This window comes from Pleurodeles waltl, chromosome 1_2 (genome assembly GCF_031143425.1).
Source record: "Pleurodeles waltl isolate 20211129_DDA chromosome 1_2, aPleWal1.hap1.20221129, whole genome shotgun sequence".
In the NCBI taxonomy this organism is placed as follows: domain Eukaryota; kingdom Metazoa; phylum Chordata; class Amphibia; order Caudata; family Salamandridae; genus Pleurodeles; species Pleurodeles waltl.
In genome coordinates, this window is record NC_090437.1 from 851424329 (window position 1) to 851443802 (window position 19474).

Below are 19474 nucleotides of genomic sequence, written 5' to 3' on the forward strand. Positions count from 1 at the left end.
ATGCTAGCACTCCTCTGCATGCATGTAATCATCATATTGTAAAATACTTTTAATTAAGAAAAGGACAGCTATACTGGGCAATGGCAACTCATCAGCAGCGTTGATACACTTTTATTGGACAGACCCATCGCTTCTCAAGTTGGGCCGTTGCAGTTCTCATAGACAATACCATCACTTCTCAGCAGAGCTGTCCGTTCTAGTGGACAGTATCAATGCTCCGAATACATGTATTTCCCAATGTGAAATGGGCAGTGCCAGTACCTATCGTGAAGCTGCCACACTGTGTATGCAAACCTGAATGAAAGCCAGCGAACGGCTAATATCCTTCATTCGCTGATTTGTTTGGTTTGTTTCAATAACTCTGGTAGCTAGCTCTGTGAGCAAACAATTTTAATTGGATAATAATTATTTCATACATAGATGTACAATGCAGAGTTTTCTTTGTGAAAGTAGAATTTTTTGCCCCCTCATCCCCCGGCTCCATCTTCCACCCACCTTTTTAAAGCTTCATGCAGCACTGGAAAGACCGGGCGCAAGGTAATATGCAGTGGTCCATCTGGTTAGCAGAGACCTGTCACTGTGAGAGGATGGGTCTCGATGCTCCATGAAATATATGGTGCTGGGTTGTTGCCTCTCTGCCCGCACCCCCCCCCCCCCCCCCGCCCCCTCGCCCTCTTCCTCATGACTTCATGGCCATTCACTTACATTTCTTGAATAAATAGTATTACACACACCTAAATGGCTGCACATCCCGCACTTACCTATTGGTCCCCTAGATTTTCGACTCATTCAGCGGATTTTCTTTATTTTGCCTGGAGCTGCCCACCTTCGAGGTTTTTGGGCTAACGTGTTAAGATGATTGATGGCATTACCTTCGCTGATGTGGTCTGCACACCCTAGTGCTCCGGTTGGGGAATGTTGCAAACTTTCCGATCACTGCTAGGTGACTGACAGCCCATTTAAATGTGCTCGCTAGGCGTGGGGTGACCAGATCGTGGATGAGGGACCCTATCTCGAGGGTGCACGATTGGCTCAAATATGCTTTGCTCAGTAGTGATAACTATGCTACTGTGCAATCCCAATGCGTATGGCTTAATGGCATATAGGGCCCTTCAATGAGTACTTACTAAGACAGAAACATCTGTGAAGCCGGCAATGAGGAACTGATTGTAAATTCCTTTTTTATGCCCTCGCAGTGCCTGAATCTACTACAGAGATTTCCACGATGCTCCGTCCTTATTGTCAAACGTGTAAGTGCCTTAATTCCGCGGTTCTTAAGTATTGCTTAACAGTTGTGACTTGCCAGCACTGCAACCTATGCTGCTATTCTTTATTCAAAAAGTAAAAAATGAGAAACTTGAATAAACTAGTTAGTAGAGATCTCATTACATCACTTGAAACACAGAATATTCCTGACACCTAAAGTACAAGTGCCTCACAGATTATGTTCAGTCCAAGGCTCCATGAAGCGCTGGAACATATCCTCGGAGTCACTGTCAGTCACTTGCAGCTTTTTGGCCAACGGCACTTTGATTGTGAATCATATAGATTCACCTTCCCTATTATAACTATTAGCATTCAAAGCGGTGTGGATAAAACTCGTTAGAGTGGTATTGGCTAAAAAGAAAAACAAGATTAGATGAATCTGACAGTCACGCAGGGCCGGCTTTAGAACTTGTGACACCCGGTGCTGCAATGTTTTTTGGCGCCACCATCTCTCCAATGTCCTCCTTCTCCACGGATTCCTTCACTACCACACACCATCAGCACCCCCATCTCTCATAACCCCTCTCTCACAGGAATGTCAGCTGTTTTGTAGCGTGCCTCATGCCAGTGCAGTGTGTGGGAGCACTCTACGTCAGGCAAGCATTATACAGAGACAATGAACGGTACTTTGTAAATCAGTCTATAGGGAATGTTACATAAGGCAATTAGGACCATAATGTGTAGGAATCACGTCATCCATACTAGCAGGCATGATATTTTAGGCGCGTTTGGTCTGGAGAAGCAGACAGTCAGGATTTAAAACGTAACACTATGGTTGGGATTGGCATCACTAATAAGTATGTATTTCTACCCAAACAAACACTTTTTAAGAACATTAGGATAATAAAAGACCAGGAAGAAAACATAACATTCTCTCCTATACCATATATTTTGCATGCCGCGTTTTGATGAAAGTTCAATGGTCGCTTTGCTATAATAGGATTACAATTTATGAATTGCAAGCAACAAAATGATTTATGTGACAAAAGCAGTAACTCACTGAGCTATCCACATAAAACACAGTTCTGTGATCTGCATGGTACACATTCTTTGCAGCAGGCATATGAACTCTCTGTGCTAATTTATGATTAGTCTTAACTGCCATTAGACCAAACTCCATCCCTCTCCAGCAGAAACATTAATAACCAGAGGTATCTTGACATTTTTATTGTTGCCTAAAAACTGCTGGACACAGGTGTTTTCTAACCCACACATTGTTTCTAAACACAGTGTCCCCAACCTTAGCTCCAGGTGTGGCTGCACTGGTCTCATTGCATTAATGCCTACCATACCCACATATTTTGGGCCCAACTGAAAGTTCTGGGTATAAAATGATGAAACAGGGAGTCCACACTTTTCCCTATAGGATGCATGCTGAAAGCTTAGCTTCCACTGCCCCACTGCTCCTCAGGTGCCATGCCTCAGTTGAGGGTTAGGTTGATGTGCCTCACTGTCATTGAAATTACTACAGTAATAGGTTCTGCATTGTCACTTTTCTCTGTCATCATTCGTTGCTAATATACAATGCCATGAGTAGGTAAACATAGTCAAATTATGCTGGCAGGAGTGGACAAAGCACATTTACATAGAGTGATCATTTTCACCATGACTCACTTTGGTTTCCATTCACAGAAGAATACAAGTTATATGGCATTTTTAAAGTGAAACACTTGCCAATTTATTAAGTCCTTATGGAGGATTAGGTTTAATGAACTGATCTCATTTCAGTTGATTTTCATATCAAATATGTTCTTTTATTTGACAAAATTATGTTCTTCCAATACTTCATAGACTGAAAATTCAAAGGATTAATACAAACAGCATCCACACTGCCGACATGTGTTTTGAGGTTACCCCTCAAGGCTGTAGGAAACATAAACATCAACAACAATTCTTAGATTCCATATATACAACCCATGACATCAGTACAATTGAAAACCAAATGACTACACAAAAGCTTTTAACATTTACCAACAAATCCTAATCACAGTCCTAGGTATCGCATAGTCTGTGACCCTCTCAGTCTTACATCAGTTCAAACATTCAATGATTTCAGTCGGGACTCTCGCCAATGTGGGATTCAGTTATCACTGCCATAGAGACTGTTTCAAGAACTCCGACTATGTGTAAACAGCAATGTGGAAATATAAAAATAAATAGGAAAGAGACTCCTTTAAGTGGTCTAAATAAGTCTAAAGGATTAGTTCTCCATGGCACAGTCACTTTGGTTCAGTGTTTGTGTGTGCTCAACCCCAGATGTTAGTAGTCTGGTGTCACTTTGAGTACCCTTGTGTTAGTAACCCTTGATGATCCTGTGTCTCCATAATCAGGATTCTATTCTAGTGTCAATGAAAGTGCCTCGATGCCCTCATGTCACTGTTAATGTACTGATGTCAGTGACCCTGTGTCAAAGGGTTTCTGTACTTTTGTCCTAGCATCTCCTATATGCAATGGAGGCATCACCCCCTGCTATAACAGCTGAAGTTAGGGCTACCATTGGACACATGGACTCGTAAGCTGGGTACCAGAAAAAACATGTGATGAGCAATTGGGTTACTGATTGACTGGAGTTTGAGCCCTGGTCAGGCAGCAACCACATTCCTTGTCAGGGTAAGGCACAAGCAAAGCCCAAAATAATCCATTCTCAACTCCCTGGGTGCGTGGTACAGAGCAGTCAGGCTTAACTTAGAGTCAATGTGTAAAGTTTTTGTACAACACTTCAATCAGTAAAACGGTGAAAACACAGTCTAAAAAGGATTTCACACCTTCAGCAAAATAGAGCAACATTTAATAATAAATAAGACAAAAACTAAAAAAATCCAATCAGTAGAACCGGAGTTATGATTTTTAAAAGAATTTAGTGAAAATAGGGTCAAAAAGCACAAAGCACCAAGCCAGGATAGCTGGTCGCAGTGGACTGAATCAAAGTTGCTGAGCTTTGAGTTGGCTGTCACCGCAAGCGGTTGAAGCAGCTGTGCGAAGACTTGGGCATTTATTTGCAGTGCGAGCTGTAAAGTCTTGGGGTGACCAGGCTCATTTGCAGTTGAAAATATCCCAAAAGCTTGATTTCAGCACTCCTGAGCCACACCCAGGGTCCAGGACGTGAGAGGCACCATTTGGGGGTCAAGAACTCGCTGACACTGGATCCAGATGAATGGAAAGTAAAAGGATGGATCAATTTGTGAAGTAAATGGTAAATGGACAGAATAAATGGTCAGAGTGGACAGATGATAAAATAATTGAAGGATAAAAGCATGAAATGTTGAATGGATGGGTGAACACATGGATAGTGGGGTGAAAAGATGAATGTATGGAAAGATTAAAGTATAGAAGAATGGAGGCGTGAAAGGATAAATTAATGTCTGAGTTAGTAGAAGGATGAAGGACACTAGTATAGGACTGGTCTACCAGATTTACTGGTTTCACTCACTCCATGCAATTAAAGCTTTTTTCAGAGTGTTTTTTTTTTTTTAATTTTGTGGCTATTCCCTTATTTATATGTCAGTGTCCCTCCTGCTGTTTACCAGTGTCCCTATCCCCATGTAAGAGATGTGTTGCCAGTATATATGCGTCAGTTTCATAATCTCACTGTTAATATGCCCCAATCAGTGTTTTGTGAATGTCTTGTCTCTGTGCCCCTCTTTTAATGCCATACATATGTCAAATCTGGTATCCCAATGTCTCTATATTGCTGTCTCTGTTGAGCATTCAAATGCCATTATCTCATATGCAGTGTATCAGTGCTCTAGGTCAATGTTATTGTTCTCATGTTTGTATTCCTCCTTCAGGTTACATGTGTCAATATATCTAGATCTGTTACATTGCCCACATATCAGTGTTTAAGTGCCCTGACAGTGTGTGAAAAATTTCACTGCCCTCTTGTCACTCTGCCCATATCAGTACCTCTGTGACAGTCTGCCATTGTCTGTGTCCCTGTGATGGTGTTTCCATGTCAGTTTGACTGTGTCCTTCGTAAGTGTCCCTGTATCAGTGTTCAAGTGTTACTGTGCCACTATTGAAGGGTCGCCTTGTCACTTTCACCATCCAAGTGTCAGTGTCCCAGTTGCCATTATCCAGTATCAGTGTCTGGCCATCAGCCATTGTGCCCTTATGTCAGTGCCACCTTATGAGACTTCCTATGCAATTGTTGGTGCGCTTTTCTCAGTTTACATGTACTACTGCTGGTGCCCATCAATCAGTGTCTGTATTACAGAGTCAGTTCCAGTGTCACAGTTTCAGTATTTCAATGTCAGTATTGTTGCCCCTGTGTGATTGTTATTGCCAAGTTTTCAGTATTTGTCGCTCTGTGCTAGTGTTGCTTTGCCAGTGCTGAGTTCCCATGACAATGTGAGTACTAGCCTATGAGCCATTGCCTGGTGCGAGGGCCCCTTTGGCAGTGTCCTACTCTCAGTCTTACTGTTATTGTGTCAGTGTGATGTCCTAGTGTTAGTGTTAATGCTGCTGAATCAGCATCCCAGACACAGTAACCCTGATTCTGTATCCCAATGTTTTCTCTTATGAGTCAGCAAGTGTTGTATTGATGTTCTATTCAAAGTATAGACCACACGAGGACCATTTGAAAGCACTAAGAGGAACAGAATGTGAGATGAGAGGGGTGGAAAGGCATGAGAGGGATGGAAAGCCCTGATAGAATAAGGTGAGGTGGGTGATAGAAGTAGTAGTCAAGAGAAAAATGAATTAGGTTTGTGGAATACTTTCAAAAGTATAAAGTTAAAAAAGTTGTGAAATCGTATTTTCACAAAAAAGAGGCAGGTTCAAACAAAAGAAGGGGAATTGTCACGCCCAGCAGATAAACAAACCTGGTTCATATATTATAATTAGGAATGTGGCGTTATAATTTCCTTATCATATAAAGATCCTCCGCTTGTCTTTATTTTGATAAATGGCTCTGCTGGGGAATTTTTACTGATCCAGGGCCTATTTGTTGGTGGCTGTAGCATGTACATGCAGCAGACGTGTGCAACAGTTGCGCCACTGGTGCACATAAGGCAAGCTCATATGCGCCCATCCGTGCCTGGACCGCGCTCAGCACCAGGAAGCCTGGTTCTCCCTTCCCACTGATAACCTGGTGCTCTCCCACTTGCCACTCTGCTGCCATACCGTACCACAAAACACAGGAGTGTTCACATGCACCTCCTGCAAGTTCTCCTGCACACTCCCACACCCTGTTCCCACCACACCTGCACAAAAGAGCCCAGCACTCCACTTGCTCACAAAAACTAGCTATCTGCTCATGCCCTCCCAGACTCAACACCACCCAAACAACATGTCACACTTGCATGCTCTGCTGCTGAACACCTGCTCGTTCACTAAACATTCCACAGAGGTATGGGACCTACTGCAGCGGCATGCTCCGGACCTGCTCTTTCTCACAGAAACATAGTTAAACCCACCCTCACCACTGGACATCGCTACAGCCATCCCCACCAACTATATGATCAGATACGGAGTTGCCTTCATATTCCAAGATACCATCAGCTGCTCTACTTGTAGTGATACCGTCATCAGCTACCTTTCATTCAAGATGCACATCACAGCCAACTTGCCCCTGGGTGCAATCCTTGTGTACAGACCACCAGGACCCCAGACCATTTTTTCCACACAAACATAATCGCAGCCCTGATCACCAACTCCAGCACCTTCATCCTCCATAGACCTTAACTTTAGCCTAGAAGACCACACTGACCCAAACTCTATGGTCCTTCTAGGAAACCTGAGAAACTTTGACCTCACCCAGAATGTAACCAAATCCACCTCCATCAACGGACAGCTATTGGACCCAATTTTCTCCTCAATCAGCAACATCACAGTCTACAAGCCAGCAACTATGACCTAGACACCCCAGACCCTCGTCAGTTTCTGCATAGCATGCCTCGCCATAGCAGACTTACCACTACTAAAACCACCCCTGCAGCTGGAAACGCATCTCAGAAGAGGAGTGGGATTCCACCTTCTTCAAGCACCACTCAAGTACACCAGCTACTTGTTCTAAAGCCATCAAGAACCTCAACAGCAAGATCACTGCATGCACCAACACCTTGATTCCCCTTAAATGCAACCTAATGGCAAGAGCCTTGACCACAGGCCAGCTGGTACACAGAGGTACTTTTTCTGATGACAGACCACTGCAAGCAACTGGAGCACAAGTGGAGAACAAGTCAAGACACTGAAAATAAAGATATCTTCAAATCAGCACTAAATCACTACCACCAGCAGATACTGAACACCAAACTTACAGATCTTGCAGATCACATCAACATTAGCAGTAACAGCATCAAGGACAGCAGCAAGAAAATCTTCCCCATTGTCAAAGATTTCACTACGCCTCCTGCCACCTCCAGGTACTTCACTCCCTCACAGGAGTTTTGCAACAAGCTCTCAGAATTTTTCTCCATATACAGCAACTTTGACCCTCAACCAGACCCTATGAGCATCACACTAAACTTGTCATCATGGCAAATGAACGAGCCCTGACCCTGTGGCATGCCACCTCTATCATTGAAATCACTGCTACCATGAAGATCTTCTAGTTGATTTCTCTACCTGACACTTGCTTCCACCTTGCCTTCATCAAAGGACTCCTGCCAATCAGTAAAGTAGTAATACCCATCCTCAAACATACCACTATCAGGCCCCTGCTCAAGAAGCAATCCGCAGGCTCACTTTTTTCAACTACAGACCCATTTCCCTCCTACCACACCCGGCAAAAGTCTTAAAGAAACGAATCAACTGATGCCTCAACGACCACCTCAGCAACCACCAGCTCCTCTATGCCACGCAATCCAGATTCAGAAATGACTACAGAACAGAAACAAGGCTCATCTCTGCCTCAAACAACAGCCTCAAGATTCTTGACAGTGGAGACACAGCAACTCTCATTCTTCTGGACACCCACAATGCGGGGATCACCAAGCAACTCAGTAGAAGACTACATACCATCCAGAACAAAGCAGCCAGACTCATCCTCAAAACTCCCACAAAGAAGTCAGATCACATCACACCTCAGGGAACTATACTGGTTCCTGTTTAACAAATGTGCTCAATTCAAACTCCTCACACACATATTCAAGGCACTACCGAACTCATGTCCCACCTACCTGAACAATCGGCTCTCCTTCCAACAACCACCCAGTCATCTCTGCTCTGCAGGACTCCTACAGGCACACATTTCACACCACACATACACTGGACCAGATGGGGAGGGCGGGCATTCTCTTACATCACTCCTAAACCATGGTACGACCTTCCACACCATATTAGTGCTTCCTCCTCTCTTCTTGAATTCTGCAAGAAGCTGAAGACCTGGCTTTTCAATTAACTAACATATCTTAGGCAGGATTAGGCACCACTCCTGCTCAATGACAGGATAACTTCACAGATGGTAGTGTGCTTTACAAATACTCATAACATCCTTTAAGAATTTTCAACAGGTATGTATTTTGGAGACATTTGTTTGAATTAGAGGATTTCCATTTTAGTTTTCAGGTTGTACGACTTTCTAGGAGAACAGTGTTTTACTGTGAGCTGAGCAGTTAACTGAAATTCACAGTTTCTTATCCTGTTATCCCTTACAGATGTCAATGTTAAGCATTATTATGGATTGGCCGGGACTTACCTGGCCCCTGCGCAGCTACAATCCTAAAACCATCTGTTAAGCACCAACAGTCAGTTCAGTGGCCTTGCTAGCTGATTATGCTCAGAAGCCTCTTTCTGATTTTCCCACTTTGAGAATGTGCTTTACTAGCTGTAGTGGATTAAGTCCTGACAATGGTTCAGTGACTTAAGCCTTGGGCTCAAACCCTGGTAGTTATGGCACAGAGCAGACAGGCCTAACCTAATGACAGTTTGCAAATCATTTAAAAGTACCAAAGCAGTTAAAAAGTTGAAAACACAACATAGTAAAAATCCCATTCCAATTTTGAAAAATAAAGTAAAATATAACTAGCAAAATGACACTAATATGACACTGTTAGAAATGGGGTCTTTGGTTGGTAGTCAAGTTTCCCCCTGTCCAAGCAAGGACCCTCACTCTAGTCAGGGTAAGTCACACACAGTCCAAATTATCCTGTGCCCACCCTCTGGTAGCTTGGTACTGAGCAGTCAGGCTTAACCTAGAAGGCAATGTGTAAAGTATTTGTGTAATAAATCATGCAATAACACAAATTAGCACCACAAACATACACCACACAGTGTTTAGAAAAATATATAATATTTATCTGGATAAATGCAGGTCTAAAACGATTAAGATGCAATAAGTACATGTTGAGATATCACTGTAAAAGTGATATAAAGGCCCTCATTACAACCCTGGCGGCAAAGTCCGCTGACCGCCGTGCTGATGGCCGCAAACATACCGTCTCCACGGCAGAAATCCGCTACCAGCATTTTGACCCACACTGAGAAATCCTCCACAATACAGACACCCACACAAGTTTGCCAGACCAAAGGACAGTGATAAATTGGCGGTACCAAAACCCACACCATTACGCCAACAGGAATACGCCCACACTATCATGACCCACGAATCTACGCGGCAGTCATTCAACCTACGGTAAACCTTTGGCGGTACACACTCCCACGCTCAAAATACACACACACTTACAAAACACAACCACATTGGACAATTCAAAATACACACACCTGACACACATACACACACCACACCCACACACCCAATCCAATATAAAACACCCACCCACATTACCCACAACCCCTTACAACAAAACATTTTGAAGAAGCAGAGAGACAGAAAAGCAAAGACCACACCAGCATCCAGAGGCACACATCACCATCACTCATACACCATCCACGCACAAAACACCACACACCCCAAAACATCACCCCACACATCACATCACATCACACATCACTCACACCACATCATGGCACCTCAAAGACCCCCAGATTTTCTGAGGAGGAGCTCAGGGTCATGGAGGAGGAAATCATCCGGGTAGAGCCACAGCTATTCGTATCACAGGTGCAGTAGACATCCATTGTTAGCAAGTTGGAGCTATGGAGGAGAAATGTTGTCAGGGTCAACTCAGTGGGACAGCATCCAAGAACATGGGATGACATCAGGAAAAGGTGGAACGACCCACGGGGGAAAGTACATTCTGTGGTATCCAGACACCAGGTAGCCGTACAGAGGACTGGCGGTGGACCCTCACCTCCTCCCCCACAACTAACAACATGGGATGAGAAAGTCTTGGCAATCATGCATCCTGTGGGCCTCGCAGGAGTAGCAGGAGGACAGGACTCTGGTAACTCAAATCTTTACTACTATATCCCCCACCCTACTTGCATGCCACCACAAACTCCTTCCCCTACCCTCACACCCATCACTCCACCACCTCACATATACCCCACTATCACAACCCACCCATCCCAATACCACCAATGTTACACCAATGCATGGACACCCATCACAGACCTGCATGGACACCCATCACCAAAGCATGTCCAAGAGAGAGACTCACCCAGGGCACACAATCACCACTCACACAAGGGCCAAGGGGATATTGCAAGCACAGTAAGAGAGGGAAACACACCCATTGCACAAGATGGCACACACAGATACCCAACAAGACCCCTACCCAACATCACCAGACAGGAGGTGCCAGCAATATCCAGTCCCCCCACAGTGACAACAGCAGCTCTGCACGCCTGGATCAAGATGACCAGCCCGGCCCATCAAGGACCCCTGGACAGTCGGTTTCCCTGCCACAGTCCCAACCCACCACAGAAACTCCCCCCTCAGGAAACACCACCACAGCACCCACCCAGCGGGCCCATGTCACTGTCCCCAGGACACGTCAATCAGCAGTGTGTCCACCACTACAGGGACCCCATGCAAACCCACTAATCCAAGCAAATCAGGGACCTGGGGTCAGTGGCAGTGGGCACGCGGTTCATGGGACAGAGGCACAGGATAACAGGGAAGCTGGAAGGGCTGCTGTGTGACAGGGGGAGGACAGGCCCAGGGAACCGACACTCCACGAGGCACTAGCAAACATCATGGGAGCATACCACCATTCCCAGGAGACCATGGGCACGGTACTGGCCAAGTTTCAGGAGACCCAGCGGCTGCAGGAATGACAATGCCTGGGGATCAGGGAGGACTTGAAGTCCATTAACACCACCCTGGTCACCATTGCAGGGGTGCTGGCAGATATGGCCAACACCATGAGGGAGACAGTGGCATACCACCGGGCCCCTGATACCAGCCCAAACGATGTAGAGCCTTCCACGTCCACCGGTGCTAGTGGACAGGAGATCCCGCCACAGGCCCAACAGGCCACCAGCACCTCACCCCCTGCCGAAGGATAACGACCCTGCAAACGGTCCCTGCAATTCAGGCAGAAGAAAGAGAACATTGCCAAGACCCCCGCCAGGAAATAAGACTCTCCTGATTGTCACCCTTGTGTCCCACTCTGTCACCCTGTCCACCTTGAACTGACATTGCTCCTCTTCCTATGCCCCATTGGACAATCCACCTGTGATACCGAGAGACTGGACTCTACTATGGACCTTCCTCCACCATCACCCCAGCCCCATCCACATACCCCTATACACATTAGGCCATAAATAAACACCCTTGAATCACAAACCAATTTGGATTCAGTCTATACTTTCACAAATGCTTAATTACAGCTTTATCCACAAATATCAATGTTCATTTGCACATACCAATGTATGACAGTTGTTGGGCAGCAGTAAATATAGCAGAAGGCAGAATGAGGTACCCAGATCTGTGAAATGGAAAGCCAAAGTGAACTGTCAGTGTCCATACACAGAGGTTAAGAGGCTGACTTATACAATGTCCTACAGTAGTCTCTTACCTGTGTGTCACTGGAAGTACTGCATGATGATGTTGGTTCGGTTGTCAATATCTTCTTCCTCTGCCTCCTCTTCCTTACTGTCCACAGGCTCCACAGCTGCCACAATACCCATCCAGGCCCATCCTCCTGCAGAAAAGGCACCTGGTGTCACAATGCCAGGTTGTGCAACATGCAGCACGCCACGATTATCTGGCACACCTTCTTCGGTGAGTAGTATAGAGAGCCACCTGTTAGATGGAGGCACCGGAATCTGGCCTTCAGGAGTCCGAACGTCCTCTCAATAATACGCCTAGTTCGCCCATGTGCTGCATTGCAGCATTCCTCTGCCCCTGTCCTGGCATTCCTCACTGGGGTCAGTTGCCATGAGAGGCTGGGGTAACCAGAGTCACCTGCAAATGTCGAGGGATAACTGTTAGACACACACTAACCCTTAGGTACTACCCCATACGCAGACACCTATTCATACTGTGTGGGGACCTTGGGCTCACCTATTAGCCACACCCGGTGTCTCTGGAGTTGGCCGATCACATAAGGGATACTGCTATTCCTCAAAATGTAAGCGTCATGCACAGAGCCAGGCTACTTGGCATTCACATGAGAGATGTACTGGTCTGCCAAAAACCATCTGCACATTCATAGACTGGTAGCTTTTTCAATTTCTGTACACCTGTTCATTTCTGTGGGGGGGGGGACAAATGCCACATTTGTACCATCAATGGCACCAATTATGTTGGGGATATTTCCCAGGGCATAGAAGTCAGCTTTCACTGTGGGGAAAACGATGTAGCTGTGCATGTGTTTCAGCAGGGCTGACAACACTGTGGTCAACACGTTAGAAAACATTGGCTGAGACATCCCTGATGCCATGGCCACTGCAGTTCGAAAGGAGCCACTTGCCAGGAAATGGAGCACTGACAGGCCCTGCCCTAGAGGGGGATTCCTGTGGGATGGCGGATAGCGGACATAAGGTCTGGCTCCATTTTGGCACACAGTTCCTGGATTGTGGAACGATCAAGTCTGTAGGTGATAATGATGTGTCTGTCTTCCATTGTCGACAGGTCCGCCGGGGGTCTGTACACCAAAGGATGACGCCATCTCATCATCTGCCCCAGCGGATGTGCCCTATGGACGAGAACGGTGAGCAGAGGATCATGTACCACATAGGTTGCACAAGTGTTTTTTGCAGTAATGTGAGTAAATCCGTGTGTGGTGTAGTTTGTCCGCATTTCTGCCAAAATGTGCTGTGTCGCAGTTAGGTGCCATGCCATGTGTCCCCCTAAAATGGCGGCTGTCTGACCTGTAAGGAGGGAGAAGGGGAAATGAGGTAACTGCGCTGGTGTTGTGCAGCGTTGCGGTAGGCGGTCGAAGACCACCGCACAATCTAGCATTGGTGATCATTGGGCCCTATGGGTTCCAGGAGCCAATGACGATGTACGCCGGCAGTGACGGTATGCACCGGCACGGACGTGATCGCCATTTTCTATCTGTTCACTCACTTGATACCTGACCTTCAGCAGGAGAGGGCCTACACTGCAAGTGCTGCTGTGACCTCAGTCTGGAAGCGACAATGGCTCATGTGTCTGGGGAGAGGGCCCCTGCCTTCACCGCGGAGGAGTTGGCCAAACTGGTAGATGGGGTCCTCCCCCAGTACACGCTACTCTACGGTCCTCCAGACAAACAGGTGAGTACATTCTGAGCATGATGCGTGGGCCATGAATGTATGAAGTGGTGTGGATGGAAGATACATGTGGGTGGGGCTGAGGCCTGCTTGTGAGGATGGTGAGTGCATGTGCTTCAGGGCATGGGTGGGAACTGGTGGGCAATGAGTCTGACGCCCCGGACGGGAGAGTAATTTCCTTTCATCCTGTACCTTTCCTCTAGGTCAGCACTCACCAGAAGAAGGGTATTTGGCATGCCATCGCCAAGGAAGTGCAGACCCTGGGGGTCTATCATAGACGGAGCACCCACTGCCGCAAGAGATGGGAGGACCTGCGCTGCTGGAGTAAGAAGACGGTGGAGGCCCAGCTGGGGATGGCCTCCCAACGTGGAAGGGGTGCCCGTCGCTCCATGACCCCCCTGATGTACCGGATCCTGGTGGTGGCCTATCCGGAGTTGGATGGGCGCTTGAGGGCATCACAGCAGCCACAAGGGGGTGAGTACAGTCTCATTCAGCTGACTCTGCACGCTTTATGAGGTGTCTGGGTGGGGGATGTGGGCTGTGGGTTCTCCTAGGCCAGGGCGAACTTGGTAGGGTAGGTCCCTTGTTAGGCAGGCTCTTAGGCACTCCAGCCCCAATAGTGTTAGTGGGCATCTACAACTAGTCAGTCTCCTGTGGGTTCCAGGTGTGCAGCAAATGGTGTTAGGCATAGTCCCCCATGGGCAGGTGATTTTCCTACTAACTGCTAGTGCATGGCCTAGTGCACAGGGCTGCTCCTGTGTGTTGTGTCAGCCAACGGTAGTGGTGTTGCTGGCATTGACCATGTGTCTCCTCTGTCGTTCCCCCCTTCTTGTTTTGTCACCCTGTCCTTGTGTGCATTAGCATCATCTGGCGGAGGAGCAGAGGCACCGGAGATGGAGCGAGCTGCATTCCACATGGCCCAGGAGGGTGAATCCACGGAGGGTGAAAGCACCAGTGGGACGAAGGGCGACGGGAGCTCCACGACGGGGACAGGAGGGGACACCAGTGACTCCTCCTCTGATGGGAGCTCTCTTGCGGTGGTGGGCACCTCTGTGCCCACCGCTACAACAGGTACAGCCGCCACCCCCCCTACTAGCACCGCCCTCCCAGCAGCCCCTCAGCGTGTTTCCCGTGCCCGCTCACCCAGGAGGGTGGGCATCTCCTTCGCCCAAGGCACCTCAGGCCCTGCCCCAGTCAGCCCTGCTGCCCTCAGTGAGGAGGCTATTGACCTTCTGAGATCCCTCACTGTTGGGCAGTCAACCATTCTGAATGCCATCCAGGGTGTCGAGAGGCATTTTCAGCAAACAAATGCATACCTGGAGGGCATTCATTCTGGCGTGGCGGCCCAACAGAGAGCATTTCACTCTCTGGCTTCAGCACTGATGGCAGCCATTGTCCCTGTGTCCTGCGTCCCCCCTCCAACTTCCACTACCCAGACCCAATCCCCTCTACCTCAGCCTATCCCAAGCACACCATCAGACCAGCATGCACACACATCAACACAGAAAAGTGGCTCAGGAAAACATAAGCACCACAGATCACACAGGCACTCACACGAGCACCATACCCTTGCAGACACACCAACATCCACTGCCTCCACTGTGTCCCCCTCCTCCACGTCCTCCACCTCCCTCCCAGTCTTGTCTCCACTCACACCTGCATGCACTACATCCTCAGCCACTACCTCCATCACCAGCACGCCCAGCACTACACACCACTCACATGCAATCACAACCCCACTACCATTCACACGTCCCCTGTGTCCTCTCCCAGTGTGTCTGTGAGCCCTCCTCCCAAAGTACACAAACGCAGGCATACACCCACTCAACACCCATCCACATCACAACAGTCTCCAACCCATGCACCTTCACACAAACTCAGCAGACGTACACCTCATACAACCACTACCTCTTCCTTCACTCCAAACCCCCTCCATCTTCCCGTCCCAGTGTTTGAAAAAAACTTTACCTAGCTAACCTGAACCTCTTCCCTACACCTCCCCTGTCCTTCTCCTAGGGCGAGGATGTCTAGATCCCAGCCCAGGACCTCAGCCACCAAATCTGCATCCGCTGTGGTCCCTGCTACTCCAGTATGGTCAAAGGGGGCACCCGTCAGAGCTGCCAGTGTACCACCGACAGAAAAGAAGGACCACCCTATTCCACCACCTGCAAATCTCAAAAAGGGACCAGCTGGGGACAGTCACACTACCCACCCAGCAAGGCCTCGCACAAACACAGATTGGACAGTGCCAAGGTCCCTGCAGCGACTGTCAAGATATGGAAGGGCCACAAGTCAAAGGGCACATAACCTCTGGGCATGATGTCACCTGGTGAGGGGCTGGTGACCACCAAATCATCAGGAATGGAAGCCACATGCACCACAGGTACCACCGCCACTCCGACCGCCACCTCCACCGCCGCTGCCACAATGTCAGTCTGCAGCATCCTCCCCAAGGATCAGCCATCCGAGGCTGCCGGAGACGGTATGATGTCTCCATCCACCCCAACAGTCACTTGCACCATGGCCAGCACTGGCAGCATCTCCGCCGCAGCCATCGCCGCCTGCACCACCATCAGCACCGCCATGTGCAGAGCCGATGCCACTCAGTTGGACGTCAGCCTCATACCCAGTGTGCAGCCCTCAGAGTCTGCAGGTGACGTCCTGGACCCTGGACATGCCACTTGAGACACCACCTCCAGCACTGACACGAACCAGCAATTGGAAGCCTAAGTCGCCGCAGGATGGAGTGTGGGTCGGCCTCCATGGAGTATCATGCTACATGTTCCAGGTACATCGCGTGGCTGTGACACCCAGGTGAGACGAAGTCAACATGCGACACCCCAGGTGCAGCATCACTGGACACAAAGCCCCCTCCAGAACCAGTGGAGAGAGGCATCCACTAACACAGTCCTTGGCAGGATGAAGCACTCTGGGCACAAAGCCCCCTCCAGAACCAGTGGGGAAATGCATCCACTAAAACAGTCCTTGGCAGGATGAAGCATTCTGGGCACAAAGCCCCCTCCAGAACCAATGGAACATGTCACCGACTTGAGAGACTGTGGCTCTGCACTCCCCAGGACCAAGCAGTGGGCAAACCTCCCACTTGAGAGACTGTGGCTTTGCTCTCCCAGGACCAAGCAGTGGGCAACCCAGCCACTTGAGAGGCTGTGTCTTTGCACTCCCCAGGACCAAGCAGTGGGCAAACCACCCACTTGAGAGACTGTAGCTTTGCACTCCCCATGACCAAGCAGTGGGCAAATCACCCACTAGGGAGACTTGAGAGACTGTGGCCTTGCACTCCCCAGGACCAAGCGGTGGGCACTCACTTGAGAGACTGGCTTTGCACTCCCCAGGACCAAGCAGTGGGAAAACCACCCACTTGAGAGACTGTGGCTTTGCACTCCCCAGGACCAAGCAGTGGGCAAACCACCCACTTGAGAGACTGTGGCTTTGCACTCCCCAGGAGCACGCAGTGTGCATGGAGCCCCCTCGAGGAGCAGTGGCGTTGTACCATCATCCGGCTGGGGTGCCCCCCCTCCCCTTCCACCTGAGGTGCCTGTTTTTTTATTTACCTGATGCCCCTGCAGTGTTCTCTCCGTTTTGAAGCAGGTGTCAAATGTGGGCTTCGCCCATGCTTTTTGGGACCACTGGTCCACGGACATTTCCTGGGACAGTGCACGGACTTGTGTACTTGCTGTAAATATTTGTGTATACTGCTTATTTGCTGTTTTCTTGGGCTATCTGATTGTTCGAATATTACACTAGTTACACTCATTTTGTTTGGTCCTTGCATTCTCCTAGGGGGTGATGGGGTGTATCTGTGATGTTATTAGATATGTGTGGTGTTGTTGTAGGTAGGGGTGTAGAGTTTTGTGTGTGTGCGTCTATCTCTTTTCCCTCCTCCCCTTCCCTGTGTGCTAGGTGCAGTACTCACCATCATCATTGCCGCCGCAGCCTTCTTTCCACTTCGTGGTCTATTAATAGATACAGCAACATGGGCAGGACCTGTAACTCTGGTTCCATGGCGTTGAGTGTCGAGAGGTGAGTGGTTTCCCTTCCAAAGAATGTTTCTGCTGTGCTTTTGATGGCGTTGGTACCACCCTGGAAAAGCTGGCTGATTGGTGCCTTGTAATAATGTGGGCAGTACATTGTGTTCCGCCTGTCTGTTGGCCGTGTCCGCTGCAGTGTTTGTTGCTATTGCTGTGGCGGTCGGAGTGTTAAAGTGACTGTCTGTGTTGGCGGTTTCCGCCATGGTCGTAATTCTATTTTTTGACCGCCGGCCTGTTAGCGGTATTACCGTCGCTTTATCACCAACCACCGCCAGGGTTGTAGTGAGGGCCAAAGTGTCTTAAGTCTCTTAAAAGTAATACATTTTGTCTTTCAAGCACAAAGTACCTGGTTTGCTTTGAAAATCTCTGCAAAGAACCGCACAGGAGGAGATGCGTGGAAAACAAGGAGGTGTGCGTCGATTTCTCGGGCTGCACACAGTGATGCGTTGTTTAGTTTTCACACAGGGACAGCTGTACATTGATTTCCGGTGCTCGGTCGTGGTTTCTCTTCCGGTTGCGGGGTTTTCGGACGCCCCGGGGACGATGCGTGGATTTCTGGCACTGACAGGATTAAGTCAAAGGAGCTGCGTCGATCCTGTGGGTGTCGCTTGGAAATTTCTACTGCACGGCAGGCGCTGCATCGATTCCTCTCTGGAAGTCAGGCTGCGTCGTTCTGGCTCGGCTGTGCGTCGATCCAGTGGGCCATGCTTCGAATTTCCGGTCGCTACTCTGGCATTCTGTAGATCTTCTTGTTGCGAAGTCAGGCTGCGTCGCTCCGGTTAGGCGTGCAGTGACTGTTTCATCACAATGCAGGCTGTGCGTCATTTCTGGCAGGCTGATGACACCATCTCATCATCTGCCCCAGCGGATGTGCCCTATGGACGAGAACGGTGAGCAGAGGGTCATGTACCACATAGGTTGCACAAGTGTTTTTGCAGTAATGTGAGTAAATCCGTGTGTGGTGTAGTTTGTCCGCATTTCTGCCAAAATGTGCTGTGTCGCAGTTAGGTGCCATGCCATGTGCCCCCCTGAAATGGCGGCTGCCTGACCTGTGAGGAGGGACAAGGGTAAATAAGGTAACTGCACTGGCGTTGTGCAGTGTTGCGGTAGGCGATCAAAGACCGCCACGCAATTCAGCATTGGTTATCATTATGCCTAATGGGTTCCAGGAGCCAATGGTGATGTACGCCGGTGGTGACGGTACGCGCTTCCCCCGACGTGACCACCATTTCCTATCTGTTCACTCACTTGATACCTGATCTTCAACAGGAGAGGACCTACACTGCAAGTGCTGTTGTGACCTATGTCTGGAAGCGACAATGGTTTGAGTGTCTGGGGAAAGGGCCCCTGCCTTCACCACGGAGGAGTTGGACAAATTGGTGGATAAGGTCCTCCCCCAGTACACGCTACTCTGCGATTGTCCAGACAAACAGGTGAGTATACTGTGAGCATGATGCGAGGGCAATGCCTGTTTGGAGTGGTGTGGATGGAAGATACATGTGGGGGGGCTTAGGGCTGCATGTGAGGATGGTGAGTGTATGTGCATCAGGGCATGGGTGGTAACTGGTGGGCAATGAGTATGACAGTCCAGACGGGGGAGTAATGTACTTTCATCCTGTACC